This window comes from Gracilinanus agilis, chromosome 5 (genome assembly GCF_016433145.1).
Source record: "Gracilinanus agilis isolate LMUSP501 chromosome 5, AgileGrace, whole genome shotgun sequence".
In the NCBI taxonomy this organism is placed as follows: Eukaryota; Metazoa; Chordata; class Mammalia; order Didelphimorphia; family Didelphidae; genus Gracilinanus; species Gracilinanus agilis.
In genome coordinates this window covers 221,308,609-221,327,047 of record NC_058134.1, presented here as the reverse complement: position 1 = coordinate 221,327,047, position 18,439 = coordinate 221,308,609, and the positions used below count along the sequence as shown (strand labels likewise).

At 38.8% G+C, this 18,439-nt stretch overlaps 1 non-coding gene across 1 annotated transcript; it reads right to left on the bottom strand.

Moving 5' to 3' along the window:
* Positions 1 to 15,066: 15,066 nt before the first annotated feature.
* On the bottom strand, positions 15,067 to 15,169 carry LOC123250779. The gene has a single exon (XR_006506420.1). It is a non-coding gene; the product is annotated as a U6 spliceosomal RNA (small nuclear RNA).
* Between the last annotated feature and the right edge of the window lie 3,270 nt (positions 15,170 to 18,439).

Below are 18,439 nucleotides of genomic sequence, written 5' to 3'. Positions count from 1 at the left end.
GTGGTTTTGGTAGCCAATAAATTTGTCTCCCTGGAGACATTTTTTTATTCTCCCTATGCCATGTGAGGAGAAGGGGAATAAAGTAAATTACCTTCTTCTCGTTATCTGTTTTTTCCAAATCTATAATTTCACATTGTTGTGTTATACGAGACAAGCGCAGGAATAACTTTCTTTAAAAATCTCTACGTCCAGTCTTTGAAAGCTGTCCTGTAGAAAAGTCAAAAGAGTTCAATATGATTATTTGATCCATATGTTAAATTTCACAGATTTCACATTAGAGGACCATGGTGGCCTGTAGCTCTATTAATGTGACACTAGGTGGCAGGTCATTTCTAGATTTAAAAAAAAAATCTGAATTTTAAATGGGGAAGGAAATCCTGAGATCATCTAATCTGGCCCACAGCAAGAAGTATGAATCCTCTTTTACAGCATCCCTGTCAAATCATACCTTCCCTATCCCATAATTTCTCCTGAAACATCTCTAGTGACTTCAAAACTCTACTTTTCCCATCTGATTAGTGATGGAAGGACATTCGAGGTCAAGAATACCAGGAGTGAAATTAAATCTCAGGGAAGTTGTGATTTTCTCAAGGTTATATGACTAGTTAACGGCAAACCCAAGGCTTACCTGTTGCCTGATTAGTGTAAAAAAATGCATTTGGAGTCATAAATCCTGGGTTCAAATGCTACCTGTCAATTACTATACGTAAGATATTAGATAAGTCGTTACCCTTTTTAATTATTTAGCTTCCTCACCTGTAAAATGAGAAAGTTGGACTAGACAGTCTTTTAAGTCTCTTTTAGATCTAAAACTAGGAGTCCATGCATATGTGAGCCTCAGTTTCCTTTGGGGGTTGGGATGGATGTCATCTAAGGGGCTATGACATTCTAGATAAATATCTTATGATAAGAACAGCATACATCACAGGTAGAACTTCAGCCAATAGGAATCACAGTGTCTCAGAGTGAGAAGGTCTCTCAGAGTCCACCTGATCCTCCTCATGCCAGAGCAGGAATATATTCCACAGCATCCCTGATCAGATGTCCTCCTATAACCACTTGAAGACCTAACAAGTAACTGACTACCAAGATAGTGCATTCTACTATTAACTATTTGAATTATCACAATATTTCTGTTTCTATCATGCCAAAAAAAAACCACTTTACCCATTGCCCCTCGTTTTTTTCCTGGAGAAAAAATGCAATCCCTTTACTCAGGAAAAAAAAATACATTTCTTCTTCCATATGTCCATTATTCCAGTATGTGGTGACATTAAAAAAAATTCCCTTCATTTGTTTTCAGGTGAGCCATCCCCATTACTTTCAACTACTTCTTGTATGGGATGCAATTTGGTTCTATTCTCCCTTACAAAGAAATACAATTTAAAATAACTTACAGGTTTTAACCATCATATTTTCAAAGAGAACAAAAATAGAAATGATAAACATTGACGAGGTTGTGGGAAGATGAGCACACTAATGTAGTGTTCTAATTATTCTGTAAAACAATTTGCAATTAAGCCAGAATGTCTCAATACTCTACATACCCTTTGGCCCAGCAATAAACACTATTGGACATCCTAGGGAAGCTAAAAGATTCTCTATATGAAACTATTTATAGCAGCATCTTTTGTAATAGCAAAGAATAGAAAGACAAGTAGGTACACAAAAACCGGGCAATGACTGGACAAATGAAATTATATAATTGAATGTTACTGTACCAGAAGATAAAAGGAATTTGAAGCATTCAGATAAATCTTGGAAGACCTGTATGAACTGATACAGAACAAGGCAAACTAAAACAGAATTAGTTATGAGATGAGCGTAATAACACAATAGAACTACAAGGACAAACCTGAGAAATACCAAAAATGAAAGGATTATGCACACCCTCAGTCAATCATCATTTATTATATTATATGTTATTATTATATGGGTTGTATTATAATCAATCATCATTTCTTAAACATCTGAACAGTTAAGTGGGCACTGTGGAGAGAAAGAGTACCAAGCCTGGAATCAGGAAGACTCATCTTCCTAAGTTGAAATCAAGCCTCAGATAGTTACTAGTTGAATGACACCAGACCAGTCATTTAACTCTGTTTGCCTCAGTTTCCTCAGTTGTAAAAATTACTTGAACAAGGAAATGGAAAACCACTCCATATCTTTATCAAAATAAAATTTAAATGGAATTTAAATTAATTTAAATTTAAAACCTTAAATGGAATTACGAAGATTTAGAAATAACTGAAACAAACTGAACAACAACATTCAGCATCTATGATGTACCACTGGGGATGAAAGAACAAAGAATGAAGCAATCCCTACTCACAATGAATTTATATTTTATCAGAAGAAAGAATACATACATAATATAGTTATATATAAAAGTATGTAGAGATAAATACATAATAAAATTTGAGTCTGTTTTGGAGCTCTAGTAGCTGGGGAGAATCTAGAAAAACTTCATATAAAAAATGGCCTTGGGCTTAGTCTTAAGGGAAGAGAAAGAATCATTGAGGCAGAAAAGGAGAACCTCTTAGGCATGGGGGACAAACAATACAAAGTCACCAAGATGGAGTTAGAATGTCAGGTGTGAGAATGAGAAAGTAGATCTGTGCAATTTCACCATGATGTATGAGAAGGCAGGTTGGAAAGGTAGGCAGGTCTCAGGCTGTAAAGGACTCTAATATCTAGATAGAGGACTTTATTTTTTATTCTAGAGCAAAGACTCTTACTTGACCAGGAAGCCGTAGAATGATTTCAGGTCATCTGTCAACTCAGACAGGGAAAGAAACTAACTCTTTCTTTCCACATAATTGGTTTTCTTTGTCATCCTCCATATTTTATAGTGTGTACTAAAAAAAGATGCTGAGAAGGTAGTCATTAGAAGTCCATGATGCGAAGAAAATTATGAATCTCTGCTCTAGAGGACAAGGGAAGCCACTAGACTTGATTGAGTAAAGGACTGACTTGGTCAAATTTTCACTTAAGAAAAGTGACTTTTCTTAGTCACTTTTTTAGACAGTTAGGTGGTTCATCAGATGGAGCATCAGACCTGGCAATGGGAGGTCCTGGGTTCAAATTTGACCTCAGACATTTCCTAGCTGTGTGACCCTAGGCAAGTCATTTAACCCCAATTGCCTCACTTTTACCACTCTTAAGCTTCAGAACCAATACATGATATTGATTCTAAGATAGAAATCTAAATTTTTCTTTTTGTTTTACAGGGTTGTTTATGGTATCTTATTGTAAATTTTGGGAAAGTATGCATTTCTGAGTTCTACTTTTTTGCGTCATCTGCTGGCCTTCATGTGTTGTCTGTGACTTCTGCAAAATTCCCCCCGACTTCCCATTTAATTTCTTATGCTGACCTGTGATAGATCAAAACCACAATGGGGAGAGTCACAACATGGAAGGGATTCCTGTATTTTAAATTTCAGAGAGATTATTGTCTGGACATGCTTGTTCCAGCTAGTTGCTGTGCAATAGATTTTAAAAAGGCAAGTACTAGACATCTGCTGTAGATGCTGATTGTAGACTCTGAGTAGGTTCTATCAAAGCTGCTATAGCTGAAAAATGCATCCCTCTGCAGCCAGCCTGGACTTGTATTTCTCTGAACACAGCTGGGCTACTTCTTGGGAGTCCGACCCAGGAGTCTATCACTGTGCCCACATGTGAAACTGTTCCAGCTTAGAAGGACATGTCAGAACTTCTGCTCCGTTGGCATCACTTCTGAAAATCAACGTCTTTCCCTTTAATCCTAATAAATTTCATCTTATTTATTTCAGTCCATCAATCGAGCTCATCAAGATCTTTTTTGATCTTATGTGGGGCTCTCCCCAGAAGAAGCAGTTCCTTCTGGCTTTCTTCTATCTTCTAATTTGATAAGTCCCTGTTCTCTACCTTCATTCGAGTCACTGCAGAAAATATCAAACACATAAGAGCCAAGAAGAACAGGCTATGGGACTTCTTCCAGTCCAATATTGATCTAGTAATAAACACTATTTGAGATTGGCTAGGCAACCCCTTCCAAATCCCTCCAAAGGAATCATCTTTTCCTTTGAAAGACCTACTCAAACAACAGCTTCTCCATAAAATTTCCTTGATCACCTTCAAGGAAAAAAGGGCTTGGCCAATTCAAATTCTATGAGCTCTCTGATCAGATCTTGGCTTTTTCTTTGCTTTATTTTCCCTCATGTAGAATTCATGAATTCACAAATTCACAGATTTAGAACTGGAAGGGATGTTAGAAATTATCTAGTCCAACCTCTTCATTTTACAGATGACTAAAGTGAGTCTGAGAGAGCTTAAATGACTTTAAAGGTCATTTAGTCTCTCTCCCACTTCTTCTATTCTATAGACAAGGACGGGGCCTGGAAAGTATAAATGAGTTCATAGATTTAAAGCAGAAATGGGCTTCCAAGAGGTGATCTAGTCTAATCCTCTCAGCTCACTGAATAGGAAACTAAGTCTCAGAGAGGGTAAGGGACATCACTAGACCACTACATACTCAATTTAGAACTGGAGAAGAATTCAGAGAACATCCAGTCCAATCATCTCATTTTAAATGGGAAGAAACTGAGACCAACAGAGGTGAAACAACTTGCCCAGGGTCAGTAAGCGGGATTTGAACCCAGGGTTCCCTGACTTGAAATCCAGTGCTTTATCCACTATTATACTGTTTCATATTTCTTGGTATCCCTTACACCTTGAATTGTGTTATCTCCATGGAATATACTTAATAAATGATGATCCAATTGTGTTATCATCTAATCCATATTCCTCAACCTCATCTCCAAAAAGACTTTGTGAAATGTCTTGCTGAAAACCAAATATCATAACTCTATGGCAAAATCAGGGCTAGAGTCAGAATTAGGATACAGTGGAGAGGGAATTCTGGAGTTCAAGGACCTGGGTTCAAATCCCATATCTGTTGTTTAACACTTATGTGAAATTATATGTGTCTGTCTGTCTGTCTCTCTCTCTCGCTCTCTCTCTCTCTCTCTCTCTCTCTTTAAACCCTTACCTTCTGTCTTAGAATCAGTACTGTGTATTGGTTCCAAAGCAGAAGAGTGATAAGGGCTAGGCAATGGAGTTTAAGTGACTTGTCCAGTGTCACACAACTAGGAAGTATCTGATATTTGAACCCAAGACCTCCTGTCTCTAGGCCTGGCTCTCAATCCACTGAGTCACCCAGCTGTCCCCTATGCAAGTCTCTTAAGCCCTCTCCCCATTGCTCCTCAGTTTCTTGATCTGCAAAATAAATAGGCTGAACTAGATGGCCTCAAAGAACCCTTCCCACTCTAAATATTTGATTCTCCAGGGAATTTTAGGTTTAGAAAAAAAGAAGTCAGTCTGATAAATTCATGCCAGCTCGTGGTTGTCCTCACATCATGTTCTAAGGCTTCACCAATCATTCTTTTAATAACTCATTTTAGAATTTTGCCCAAGATTATGTTCTAAATAATTTTTCCTCTTCTCCCTTTTGAAAATGTGGATGTTTGCCTGACCCCAGGGGGGTGGCAACCTCTATCTCATTCACCTTGGCTGTCCAAAAGTCATCAAAGGCAGTTTACCAGTCACAAATGTCAATCATCAACATAAAGGTCAAAACAATAATCGTTATGCCACTTTGGCCTCTTTTGTGGGGGTAATTCACTTCAGACTTCAATTCAACAAATATTTTTAAAGTACCTACTCTATGGAGGCAGCTAGATGGCTCAGTGTATTGAGAACCAGGACTAGATTCAAATCAGACCTCAGGCACTTCCTAGTTGTGTGAACCTAAGCAAGTCATTTAACACCCATTAAGAAGCCTTTACTGTTCTGCCTTGATTCACAGTATTGATTCTAAGACCAAAGGTATAAGCTTTTAAAATAAAAAAAAATATTTACGGGGAGAAGAAGGGAGAAGAAGGGAAGAGATGGGAGTAGAAGGAAAGGGAAAGAGAGGGAAAGGAAAGAAAAGTGGAAAGAAGAAGGGAGAGGGGAAAGAGAAGAGAGGGAAGGGGAGGAGAGATGTCTTTTTTCTCACAGGGCTAACTAGAGATAAAATATAAACAGATCGGTAATTATAAGATCATTTGAGGAGAGAAAAAACAGTGTATGTCTGGGAGGGGCATGGGGCAGTGACTCATCTTCAAGAATATATTCTGGTGCTACTTCCTTAATCTTTCTCTGATTTTCTAACTGTTAGTGGTCTAGAGAAAGAGATAAATGATGGGCAGTCTTACACACACAGCAGGATTTTAATATAATTGTGCTGAATTGAATCACTCCAATGAGTCTCTGGCAGGTTCAAATGAAGAAAACCAACCCTCCTAAGTACCTCTCCATCTCTACAGTCTGGATTGGGGTAAAAATAATATATACCCCAATTTGTTCTTATTCAAAAGTACTTTTTAAGCTGTTGGTCAAAGCAAATGAGTTTGTCCGCCAGATGAGATCTCAATTTTCTAAGTTCATTAACGGCTGATGAACAGAAGGGGTCACCCTGGTGATTTAATATTTTGGCCTTGACTCTCATCAAAACCACTTAAAAAACAAACCTGTCAAGGCAGAAAGGAAATGCTATTTGATCCAATTTGTGTCCCATTTATGTGCAAACTGCCAGCAAGAATCTGTTTGCTATTTACACATGCCACACTTTATTAGGGCACTGTGACCACCACGGGATGACTTGAAAAAAAGAAAAAATAAGAGAGAGAGAGAGTGAAAGAGAGAGAGAGAGGAATGCCAGAATGATTTTAAACATTCTGTTTTGGAAGCTACTAAAAAAACTCAAATCTGGAAGGAAACACAATGCCAATCCATGCTCAGCTCAATGTATTCACTTGTCTCATCTACGTGACCTTGGCTAGGCCAATGAACTCAATGTCTTCATCTTTAAAATGGAGAAAATAATATCTGTGGATTGAAAAATAGTTTTAGTCTGGCTATGTGTTTTTAAGGAAATTACAACCTCTCTGAACTTCAATGTGTGTGTATGTGTGTGGGGGACTGATTTAATAATCTCTAAGCATCCTAAAAATCACTGATTTGGAACTAGAAGGCTTCTGGCTAAGTCAGGAACTGAACTCAAGTGCTCTTGATTCCAAGTCCACAGCCCAACCTAGCTAACTCTAACTCCAGGGTGACTTGACTGTTCTGACTTATCTCAGCCATTCCCTCACCCATTCTCTCAGGGGTAAAACCATGCCAGCCTGGTACCTGTGTGCTCCATTATTAAAGTCCTCTGGGACAAGAGACACTCTCCGCAGAATGATCCTTAGAGCTGGACTAGGGAATGGCCATTAAATGTCTATTAATAATCCAACTATTCTCATCTTATGGATGAGGAAATAGACTCAGTAGCTACTCTGCTACCTTTATTTCCCTTCATCCATGATGCTTCCTCTCCCATCTCCATGCTTTTGTAAGAGCTCTCTTCCATTTTTGGAATGCATGCTATCTTCACATCAGAATTCCTGTTTTTGTTCAGGATTCAGATGAATCTTCTACCTGAATTGAAGTCTTTCAAATGATTCCTTTAACTACTAGAAACTTCTCCCCTTGTAGTTACTTTATACCTATGTCTTCCCTGTCTGTAAATGCCTTATAGGAAAGACATATTTGTTTTTAATTACATTTGAATGCAAATTTTGGGAGTATGAGAATCATGTTTCAGGGGCATAGTGTATAGAGTATTAGGTCAGAAAGACCTGAATTCAAATTCAGCCTTAAACGCTTACTGAATGACCCTACACAAATCATTTCATGCTTCTTGACCTCAGTTTCCTCCTCGGTTAAATGAGCTGGACGAGGAAATGGCAAACCACTCCAGTAACTTTGCCAAGAAAAACCCAAATGGGATCACAAAGATTCAGATACAACTGAAATGACTCAACAACAAAGGACCATGTCTTATAAGGCAATTAGGTGATGTAATTAGGTAAATTCAGTTAGTGGATAGAGTGCTTGGCCTGGTGTCATGAATATTTGAACTCAAATATAGTCCCTTACTAAAAATCTAGAAACTTATGAGCTGACCCTGGACAAGTCACTTAAAAACAAAAACAAAAACAAACAAAAAAGCAAACCTCCACTTGTCTTAGTTTCCCCAATTGTAAAATGGGAATTATAATAGCATCCACCTCCCCAGAATGTTGTGATGATCAAATGGGAGAATAATTTTAAAGCCCTTAGCACAGTGTCTGGCACATAGTGGGTGCTAAATATATGCTTATTTTCTTCTTTGCTTGCTCTTGCTTCTCTGCATCTCAACTTGAGTGAGCTTAGGTCAGGGGCTGGAACCATAAGATCCATTTCTCTTCTGCCTTTGTGTGTCTAGTACTTGATAAATGCTCATTGACTGATTGACTTCTACTGGTAGGCCAATTGAAAGTAAACCAAACTGGATGTCGGGAATTCCCCCCACCCCAACCCAAGTTCTGGTTCTGGTCTTGGCTCTGCCACTAATTTCCTGCATAGCCTTCAGAAAGTCAATTCAATTCTCTAGGACTCAGTCTTTTCCTCCATAACAATGGATTCATAGAAATCGATCTCCAAGATCTCCAAGATCTCATCTTGTCTTCCAGTCCTAAGATCTCTGCCACCTTTCAATCCTTTGAACTTAGGATGCTAAGATTCTGAGTCCTTTCCACTGTGTTTCTGAATGACACTGTGGGAAATTACTTTAAAAGACTGAGACTGTGTTCTATAAATGTATGGAATAATCATTCACTTCAAATTAACAAACAGCCTTTTTTAAAAAGTGAAAATCAGCCCCAAGGAGAAATGAGACATTCATCAAAGCCATCCCCTTTGTTGATCTCCGTCCCAGTTAAAGGCCTAAGTAGGCTACCCCATTAAGATGCAAGCAAAGACAGTTTTTAAGCCATCACAGAGGCCTATGTTAACTAGGATACTCTATTTTTTTTTCTGCTGTTAAAATCATTTTGTAGAAGAAGAGAACTAAAAAGATTCTCTGATCCTACATAATAAATAGGTGAAGAAGGGCAGCCCATTGTATTTCTCTCTCTATGCTCCTTACCAGTTAGCATATGTGATATATAAAGATAGAAGAGAACCTAAAAAGGTGAAGAGTGATCAGTAGTAGCGTGGCACAGAGGGACATGCACCACATTGGGAATCACATAACTTGGGTTCCAAATCTGAGCTTTCTCACTTACTAGCACCCTCACTACGGTGTCTCTGGACAAATTATTTAATTGTTCTGCATTCCAGTTTCTTCATGTACCAAATGAATACCAAGTAGGGGACTTCTAAATTCCATTACAATCCCCAAATTGTCATTTTCAAGGGCATGGGTTCTTACCTTGGGTGCACAGGCTCCGAAGAGGCAATGAGTCTGTGAACTTGGCTATTCCTTTGCATTCTAGCTTGACAACAGGCTTATACTAGCTGTTCCTCTTCTAAGACATTCCATTTCCCATAGTGTGCCTTTGTCCCCTATACCTGCAATGTTTCTCCTTCCCCTGGGATTTTCAGAATCCTTAATTTCCTTCAAGGCTCATCTCAAATACAATTTCTTATAGGATGGCAGACTCATGATTTCCCATCTGTTTTAGTCACAAATATTATTATCCCCATTTTATAGATGAGGGAAATGTCCTTGATTTACACAGTTGTTCCAAAGCCATTGAATGTATTTTATATATATCTTGTGTACTTATCTGTGGATATGTTGTATCTCACAAGTAGAAGGTAAATCAAATGCCTACTATGTGCCAGGTACTGGGCACTGGGTACTGAAAATTAAAACAAAATACAAACAAACAAGGAAAAAGTTCTTGCACTCAAGGAGCTTATTGTCTAATTGGAGAGACAACACATAAACAAATATATGCAAGGTAAGCTATGTATAGGATGAAAAGAAAATACTTTTAATAAGGGAAAACACTAGAATTAAAGAGGAATTGCAGGGGCAGCTGGGTAGCTCAGTGGATTGAGAGTCAGGCCTAGAGATGGAAGGTCCTAGGTTCAAATCTGGCCTCAGATACTTCCCAGCTGTGTGACCCTGGGCAAGTCACTTGAACCCCATCGCCCACCCTTACCACTCTTCCATCTATGAGCCAATATACAGAAGTAAAAAAGGGTTTTAAAAAAAGAGGAGTTGCAAAAGGCTTCCTGTAAAAAATGGGATTTTAGTTGGAACTTTAAAAAGTCATGGAAGAGGTGAGGAAAATCATTCCACACATAGAGGACAGAGGGAATATGCTGGGAGCCAAGAGATAAAATGCCTTATTCATCAAACAGCCAGGACACGTGTCACTAGCTTGAAGGAAAATGGACATTAGATTATGAACTCACTGAGGACAGAGTTTTTTTTTTGTTTGTTTGTTTTTTATCTCTTGGGGACACAAATGCCCAGGGCTTAGCTAAGTGCCTAGTAAACAGTAGCACTTAGTAAACGTTTGTTGATTGATTGGACATCATTTTCATTGTCCTCATAAATGGCATTCATATAGACATTAGTTGTACAACAATTTTCTAAATTATCAGATCCCGCCCTACTATAATTGACCTCACCTTTGCCACAAACTTCTACTGTGATATTGGGAAAATTAATTCTTTGTGTTTCATTTTCTGATTTGTAAAAAGGCATAGAATTAGATGGCCTCTGAGGTTCCTTCTAGCTCTAATTATGATCCAATGAACTTATACTGATGGGTAGATGAGGACAAAGTCATGATTCCATTATATCTAGCTTGCTCTAAATCATGCTTCAAATGTTATTTACCTGCCCATTAGGACACCACTTAGTGCTGTAAAAACATTTTACCACCTGCCCTTCTGCCTTCCTACCTTCTCCCTCATCTCCCTTCTTTTTTGGCTCTGGGGGCAATAACCAAAGCAACGCTACCTTGCCAATGAAGAAGACATAATAATTACTGTCCAGTGGCATTACTCAACAGCTTTGTGATTGTCTAGATTTAAACTCCCTTCCCTGAATATAATTTTCCCATATATATTGTTTTCCCCTATTAGCAATGAAGTTCCTTGAAGCCAGGGTTGATTTCTTTATTGTCCATCTCCCAAATACTTAGCATACTCTCAATACTAACAGACATTTGATAAATGCTGTTCTGATTAAATGTTCATTTATTCATTGATGGATCCTCCTCACCAAATTGATACAAACACACACACACACACACACAGGAATCCCATAAAAGGAATTGTTTGGTATATTGAGGGATGTCTGGATGATAACCAATCCAGTCACATCTTCTCACTCTATTTAACTAACCTCCCCATAGGGCCATATCCAAAGTGTTTGGGACCTTCCTCTACATCTCTTAACAATCACAGTTGTGCACCAATCCATGGCTACCCTTCATGTCTGACACCTGACCAGCCTATCTCATTTTCATATAAGTCTTTGATGACATCATTTGCATTACTTTTCATGCCTGTTTGAATCTTTATCAGAAACCCACTCACAAGGGGCAGCTAGGTCACTAAGTGGTTAGAGATCCAAGTCTAAACAGGGGTTCAAATCTGGATTCAGACACTTCCTAACTGGGTGACCCTGGGCAAGTCACTTAACCTCCACTGCCTAGACCTTACCACTTGTATGCCTTGGGACTGATATTTAATATTGATTCTAAGACAGAAGGTAAGGGTTCAAAGAAACCAAAGAAGCAGAGTCATGGTGACCATGTTTCTTTCAGTTCCTTTTGGAAAGTTAGAATTAAAGTAGCCTTCCTCATGCTGTGTTGGTTATTTTTGCTTGACCATTGCTTGGCTTTTTTTTCTTGTTACATAGGAAGGCTCAATGAAAGAGTTGGGGTTGAGAAGACGGGGGGCAGGATATCGCTACATCCAGAAATAACTGTGGTGTCAAAACAAAAGGCATCAATAAATCTTAGGTATTTTTAAAGGATTATTGAGCACAACCACATTTCATAAAATCCATAGGTCCACTGAGCATCAGCTTATTTATGCCTCCAGACTAGATGACTTCCAGAAATCCCTTTGAATGCTATGATTCTTATTCCTCATCCCACAGCAAGGCACTGCTCACTTTCATTTCTTGAACACTATCAATTTTACTCTTTCTAAATAATAGATACTAAAAGTCTGTGGCTTACAAAGAATTTTTCTCACAACTATCTGGGGAGTCACTGTAGAAAATGCCATTACAGTTATACACATTTTACAGATGAGGAAAATCAAGGCTTAGAGACAGTAATTAATTTACTCAAGGTCACCCAACTAGCCTTTCCTCCTTGCATGGGTTCTATAAAGACAGGAACAAATAGAATACATTAAATATACAGTTATGGCCCCACACATTCTTACTCTGACTTTTGGTAGCTCAAGAATGGAAGATGAGCAACTGTCCAAAGGAACCAGAAGGGAAACCACCAACGGTGACACAAATGTCGCTTGCCCTTGGCACTGCAGTCAAAACATCTGGGACCAGCATCTTCTGCAAGTTTGTAAAAAGGGGTTGGGGAGCTCTCAGTGAGTTCCTGACAGTTAAAGGTTGAGAAAGTTCCCTGTATTCTATAGCTCTTGACTTACATCTCAATATCGTTCCTTTTCCTATGGGTATGAAGCCACTTAGGATTGACCGCATGAGCTTGCTGCTATGGTCTGAATGCATCATCTTGGATTTGTCTTCTGTTCTTATTAAATTTCATTCTATGCTATTGTTGCTCTTGAATTTAGTAAATTCTTGTTGATGAGAAACTGATGTTTCAAGGTATCACAATATCACCAAAAGGGCATTGAAAAAAAAAAGAAATAAAAAAAGGCATTGAATCCAAAAGAATGTAAATTCTCCAAAGGCAGGAATACTGTGTTTTTGTTATTTTAACCTGACACATAGTAAATAGGCCCTTAGATAATGTTTGTTGGTTAAATGAAGTTCATACGACTTTGCTACCCTTTCATCCCTTCCTCTGTACCCTTACCCTGCCCCCAATTCTGAAAATATAAGTCATACTCAACTCTTGCATTGTTCCTGGATCGGGGATATCAGTATATCCTCCTTTGGGAATAACGCATTCACCATTCCTATAGCTTTTTGACCATAATGTCCTTCCTTGGCCATCACTCTCTCATTATACCATGAGCTGGGGCAGGGGGGCACAGGTAGGTAGTTCAGTGGATTGAAGGCCAGGCCTTGAGAAGGGAGGCCCTGGGTTCAAATCTGGCCTCAGACACTTTCTAGCTATGTGACCCTGGGAAAGTCACTTAACCCCCATTGCCAGGTCTTTGCTACTCTTCTGCCTTGGAACCAATACACAGTTTCTAATACAGAAGGTAAGGGTTTAAAAAAAAACCAATGTAATCTGTTTGCAATTTGGGACTGTCTTTGTTTTAATATTTGTATGTCTAGTGCTTGGCATATGATTTTTCATTCATTATTTCACTCACTGGATTTATAGCCTTAAGAGAGAAATATTTAGTGAACATCTGGAAAAGAAGGCAATAATTACAAAGATTCAGTGGGACTCCATCAACAACTAAGTTCATTTTTTTTAAAGACTGGGTTGGTAGACTCTATTCTATTCACTATTCACACTACTCTAGCCTCAGATGTTTCCTAGCTATGTGATACTGGGCAAGTCACTTAACCTTTCTCTGCCTCAGTTTGCTCATCTCTAAAATTGGGATAATAATAGCACCTATCTCTTAGTGTTATTGTGAGAATAGAATGATATAATATTTGCAAAGCACCGCAAAACTTAATGTGATCTCACTACTATTATTACGAACACCACCAGCACCATTACTACCACCAGAAATTACTACTTCCACTTCTACCACCACCATTACTGCACCACTACTAGTTATCCTACCCCCACACACTTTGTACTTCCTCTCTTTGCAGATGAATCTTCTCTGTGCACTGAACTTATCATGTCACTATTTTGCTCACAAATCTTCAATGGTTTTCCATTGTCTTCAAAATAAAGTCCAAACTCCCTAGCCAGGAATTCAAGATCTCTCCTGTTCTGACCCCAACCAGTGCTTCCAATCTGATCCTCCATGGATCTGTGTTTCACTAATACAGGCTTACCCTTCAACAATCTCAACCCACTCATACATCCTCAAATCATGACTAAGACCTCTTGTAAATCAGCCACAAGAAGACTACTTGTGGTCTTCAGGCTCTTTCTCAAGTTCTCTTGTCATTGCATGGATACCCATGAAGCATCGCTCAACACTACTCTCAAAGTTCCTCATGCTTTAACCAAACTAGTTTACTTATTCATCCTTGTACATGCACCAAACATCCCTCCTCTGCTTCTCTTATTCCATCCCATGCTGTTTTCTTTGTGTGAAATGTCCTCCACTTGTTGAAAATCTTTTCATCTATTGTGACCAGCTAACTGAATACAAGGTCAAACAGACAGTGTGTGTAGTCCTTGAACCCAGGTCTTCCTAACTCTGAGGACAGCTCTCTAGCAATTCTACAACTAAACCTCTCATTTTACAGATAAGGCAACTGAGACTCAGAAAGGTTAAGTTACTTGCCCATAACTACAGAAGGAATAACTGACAGAGATTTAATTCAGATTCCTGTTTCCTCACTCCAAATATGATGCTTTCCATTACATCCCACTGCCTGATTATCTGAGCAGCCTTCAAACAGAATGAGCTGACTTGGGAAAAATATTTTCTGACCATGAAGTATTTCAAGCTGTTGATGGATAATAACTCACATTTTTCAAGCCCTTTAAATTTCACAAAACACTTTTCCCCCACAATCACCCAGTGAGAAAAGTAGTATAAATATCATTATTCCCATTTTACAGGTGAGGAAACAGAGCCATAGAGGTTAAGTGACTTGTTCAGCCGTCATGTAACTAGGATAAATGTTGATGGTAGAAATTCAGGCCAAGTCTCAAAATCCAAGTCCAGAGCTATTTCTACTTTGGTATTTGTCTCAACGGGCTGCACATGAATTCTTTCTCCACACAATAAAATTTGATAACAATGTGAGACATTTGAAGAATAATTCCTAAAGGAGTATTGTAGGAGGATTATATAGAGGTGTGATGGATTTTCAGCAGCTATAGGTGGTGGTGGTTGTCCTTCATACTTGAAAAGGACCAAAATGTCTTCTGTGTGTCTTCCTTGCTCAGAAGCCATGCAAATCTTCTCTGTGTCATTCAAATTTTAGCACATATGCTGCCAGAATGAACATCACTGGTGATATCTTTTGACTTGTGCAAAAATTGGATTTAAGTAAGGCTGAGTTGCACAGTCATCAGCCTCACTCACTCTTCCAAAGTCATCAAAGACCAGTGGCAAGACAAAAGTCAGGATGCCTGGCGATGGCCTGGGATGCAGTCAATGGCTTTGGCTTCTTTTATGTCTGCCAACTATAGGGTAAAAAAGGTCTGACTCAGATGGTATCACTTTCCAGGCATAAAAAATGATGGAGCAAAGACATAGAGCAAGAGAAATAAAGAACATTATAAGAGAATAGATAAGTTCTAGGAGCTGGACCAACTATCCAAATTTATCCAGGCTATCAGTAAAACTAGAGCCTTAAGGGAAATTTTTCAACATCTGCTAATCAGATACATCTATCTCCTAACTATCCACAGAACAAACAAACAAAATATCCACAAAGGACACTTGAAAGCTACTTCCACAAATTTCCGATCTATTTTTTGTTAGGGGCACATATCCAGAATAATGATTTCATCATCTCTAGTAGTTTTACTTGTCATTTCAGTTCTCTCTCTCCCCTTTTAAATGCACACAGAAGAAGAAATGCCCTTCGAAGGTGAACACTTGGCACACTCTGCCAAATCCAGATGGTAATAACTTTTTTATTGACCATGAATTACATTCCCTTAAGAGAGAATCTACAAGGTTTAGATAGACTCTTTTACTGACTAAGGAACAAGTCTTGTAAATAATACTAAGACCCGACTTATCTAGAGGTCACACCTCTATCAACCTCACAGAATCATGGAGTGTAAGAGTAGGAAAGGAAGTCACAAAGGTCACCTGCTCCAAACCCACTTAAGGGAGGATCCACCAACATGAAAAATCCTCTGAATCAGGAAATATCCCTCCCAAACGAGCTCCTTCTATTTCGTAATGGCTTGAAGTATTGTTCAGTGTAGCATATCAGAAAGTAGCTCCCAAAGAATACAAGGATCATCTTTGACCTTTTTTTGTTTGTTTCAGAAATATTTAACACAGTGCCTGGTACAATTGTTGACATTCTTCAGTCATGTCTGAATCTTAATGATCCTATTTGGGGATTTCTTGGCAAAGTTAATGGAGTGATTTGCTGTTTCCTTCTCCAGCTCATTTTACAGATGAGAAAACTGAGGCAACCAAGGTGAAGTGACTTGTCCAGGGTCACATAGCTAGTGTCTGAAGCTAGATAAAATGGACTTAGGAAGATGAGTCTTTCTGACTTCTGAACCAGAACTCTATCCACTGAGCTACTATCCAATGAGCTGCCCCATTCTTATTTTTATACAAAATCATATTTGATTCTTAATCTTGCTATCCAGGTTAAACCTCCCCAGTTTCTTCAGCTGTTAATAACCATGTGGCATGATCTCTAGACTCCATAACTTCCTAGTTACACCTCTCTGAGCACCTTCTACTCACTTAATACCTTTCTTCTTTCCTTCCTTTCTTCCTTTCTTTTTAAAAAAAACAAAAACCTTAACCCCATCTTAAAATAGAAACTAAGAATTGATTTCAAGGCAGGATAACAGTAAGGGCTAGGCAGTTGGGGTTGAGTGACTTGCCCAGGATCACCCAGCTAGGTAGTGTCTGAGGCCTAATTATGTCTTTCTATCTAAAAGATAGTACCCAGAACTGGACAAAGTACTCTAGATTGAGGAGATGTGAGAGAACAGCAGGTCCTGACATTCCTAGTTCTAGCCATGAGGTTTCCATGTATCCCAATAGCCCCTATATCCATTAATTATCATTGCTTTTGCAATCAATCAGAACAGAGGTTCCTAACTTGGACATCTGTGAACATCTTTTTCTTTCTTTATATTTTGATAACTATATATCATGCTAATTAGTTTCCTTTGTAATTCTGTGTATTTCATTTTATTCATTTAAAAACATTGTTCTAAGAAAGGGTCTACAGGCTTCCCTTGACTGCCAGAGGGGTGCAGGACATAAAAAGAGTTAACTAAAGATTATATTTTCTTTTAATACAGCCACAAATCTAGAAACAAACTCTTAGAAAGACTAGAAAGTTGAGAAAAACAGCTATGACCAGGTCCGAGTCCTTTGCTCCTTAGAAGAAATAAAGAATGACCCTTTGTGAAGCCTATTACAACTTGAGAAAGTTGATTGCTGATGGGAGGGGGTTATACTATGCCCTCCCATCCCCCCAAAAAAGACAGCCCCCAAACTTGGGATGACAGCATCACATATTTAGGAGCCCAGGACACCTTAGAGGTTATAAAGTCCACCGTCCCGATCTTATAGACTTGGGATCTTTGCATTTCTGAAGGTTAAATGGACTCCCACACATGAAGGGCTAACCCTGGTCTCCCTACTCTGGTAGCAGACTTTATATTCAGAAACAGTTCTATCTCCCCACCAATGTCTGACCTCAAGAAAATATGTGCTGAAAACATTCTCAGAGGCCATTAAGTTCAATGCTGCCATTACACACAAATATTTAAATCCAATAAAACCTTATTAAAAAAAAAAAAACAATGAACATTTTTAACTTCTCAGAGGTATTAAAATAGGCAGTGAGTAGAATTTGGCCCAGGAGATGTAGTTTGACAGCGCCCAGTTTAGTAGATAGGGGATGGGATCTAGAATTTCATAGACCTGTGTTCAAAGTCTGCCTCAAACTCATTTCTTCTTGTGTGACCCTGGGCAGGTCAGTCAATTTTCCAATCTGTAAAATGAGGGAGTTGGACTCAATAATCTGAGAAGTCCCTCCCTACTCTAAACCCATGATCTCATGAATACTGAAGTTCAGAAAATTGAGGCAGTTTGCCCAAGATCACACAGGTAAGGTAGTAGGAGAGCCACCTTAAGAATCTCGTTCTCTTGGCTCTGAATCCTGTGACCTTCATTTTTTGCCATGTGGCTTTGACCTTGAAAAGCATCATAGTTAATGCAACATGCACACCTGAGGGGTCTCTCTGTCTGTCTGTCTGTCTGTCTCTGTCTGTCTGTCTCTGTCTGTCTGTCTCTCTGTCTGTCTGTCTGTCTCTCTCTCTCTCTTTCTCTCTCTCTCTCTCTCTCTCTGCCAACACCTTCCTTTAAGAAAAGCAGAAAATGAGGTCTAGAGAAGGTAAATGGCTGGCCAATCTATCTCACAGAAATGCCATGAAGATTAATTAGGTGTTTACCGAGTACTTAACACATCTTGAGTCAGCTGGGTGATAATATTATTATGTTAGAATTAGCAGTCCAGAGCAGTGAAGAGAGACAGATTCTGTTCACAGAAATGCCAAAGCCA